This window comes from Bos mutus, chromosome 8, assembly GCF_027580195.1.
Source record: "Bos mutus isolate GX-2022 chromosome 8, NWIPB_WYAK_1.1, whole genome shotgun sequence".
In the NCBI taxonomy this organism is placed as follows: domain Eukaryota; kingdom Metazoa; phylum Chordata; class Mammalia; order Artiodactyla; family Bovidae; genus Bos; species Bos mutus.
This window is the reverse complement of record NC_091624.1, coordinates 10,127,291-10,129,226: the sequence shown is the minus strand read 5'-3', so window position 1 is coordinate 10,129,226 and position 1,936 is coordinate 10,127,291. Positions and strand designations below refer to the sequence as shown.

The 1,936-nt window shown below is 50.5% G+C and overlaps 1 pseudogene; it reads left to right on the top strand.

The window, feature by feature from the left end:
* The first annotated feature begins 682 nt into the window (after nucleotides 1–682).
* On the top strand, nucleotides 683–1,071 carry LOC102276008 (small ribosomal subunit protein eS12-like; annotated as a pseudogene).
* The last annotated feature ends 865 nt before the right edge of the window (nucleotides 1,072–1,936 follow it).

The window sequence follows — 1,936 nt, the reverse complement described above, 5'->3', positions numbered from 1 at the left end:
ATTGATTTGAAACCTATCTTGTGTCTAGTACAAACATCTGAAGCTATAAATTTCCCCTTAAGCAGTTCCTAAGCTGCATCCCATTCATTTCAGTCCCTTCGCCTAAGCTTCAGTTTCCCCGTATGCCTACTTTCCGAGATTTTGTAACCAGTCCCTACTTTGCAAAGGGAAGAACCCTACAAGTGGGCTCTTAACTTCCACTGCTGCTCCTTCTAATTCATTTCCTCCAGAACAGCCAGAGGGAGGTTTTGAGAGTAAATCCATTACATGCTTGCTCTGACCCTGCTCCACCACGTTCTTACAACTTTCCACTAGCTCCCCTTTCTACTTAGGAAAATACCCAAGCCCCTGTCAAGGCTGTGCACGATCCGGCTCCCACCCACCTCCTGGATCTCATTTTCTCTCTCCCACCTGGTCCTTTTATCACATTTCAGGTGCTCTGGCTTTTTTTGTTTCTCTCAACTCATGAAGCCCTTTCCTTGCCTCTGAGCCTCTGTAAATACGATTCCTGTGGCCTGGAATGCTGTCCCCCTGTATCAGTTAACTGTTGCCAGGTAACAAACCATCCCCAAACCTAGTGACTTAAAAAAATAATCATCCCTCTTTCTCTGCCGCCACGGGCTCGCACAGAGGCTGAGGCTCAGGTGCGTTCAAGATTTGGCTCCACCGGTAACCCACCTCCATGGCGGAGGAGGGCATTGCTGCTGGAGGTGTAGTGGACATTAATACTGCTTTGCAACAGGTGCTGAAGGCTGCCCTCATCCACGATGGAATTCCAGCGTGTGGAAGTCACGAAGCTGCCAAGGCTTTAGACGAGCACCAAGCCCATCCACGTGTGCTTGTGTCCAACTGTGATGAGCCTACGTATGTCAAGTTGGTGGAGGCCCTTTGTGGTGAGCATCAAATCAGCCTTATCGAGGTTGATAACAACAAGAAACTCAGGGAATGGGTAGGCCTCTGTAAAACTGACAGAGAGGGAAAACCCCATCAAGTTGTGTGGTGGTTAAGGACTATGGCAAAGAATCTCGGGCCAAGGACGTCATCGAGGAGTACTTCAAATGCAAGAAATGATGAAATAAAAAACGGAGTTCTTGTTTAAAAAAAAAAATCCATGTTTTCTTAGGAGGCAGTGAGACAGCCAAATTGCCCTGCTGGTCTGGTTAGGGATTGGTTGACCTTGCTTGGGGCCTCTCATGCATCTTCGGTCAGTGGTGGGTTGGGTAGTGGCCCTGCTGACCTTGGCTGGGTTCCCTTACATGAAGGTGATTCGAGGGCTGTTGACTGGTCTAGCCTGGCCTTGGCTACAAAGGCTGAAACAACTTGACTCTCATCCATGTGTCTCTTGCACCTCTCCAGCAGGCTTGCTGGGGGTGAAGGCAGGAGTCCGGGGGAAGGTAAACTCCTGAAAGCATGTTTTCAAGCCTCAGTGTAGGTCAGGTCTCCTGAAAGCTATTGCCACAGCAAGTCCATGGCCAAGCCTAGATTCAAGATGGGGAAATAGACTGTGCGACTTTAGTGAGAAGAGCTGCAAGGTCACAGGACCTTGCGAAGGAGAAAAGCGGGAGCATCTTCACCCCTGCCCCTTCTTTCTACCTAGTACCTTCTCATCCTCTGTCTCCTCCTTGAAGAATTCTTCTCTGACCATCCTGGGGGCAACAGTCACCCCCCAGGTTTTCTCAGTCACATTCCTGGGTTGCTTTCTTCACAGTCCTCAGCTGTAATTCCCTCACGTGGGTGTGTGTATTTCCTGTGTCCTGACGGGGGAGCAGGGGGGCCACGTCTGTGCACCCTTTGTGTCCCCAGACTCAGCCCAGGGCCCAGCACAAAGTAAGCCCCCTGCAAATATTCACGCACCCACCAATGAACCAGCAGGGCCACGTTCTCAGGGGAAATTGAAGCTGTGACTTGGGGCAGTGAGTCCCCTTCCCTGAGTGGC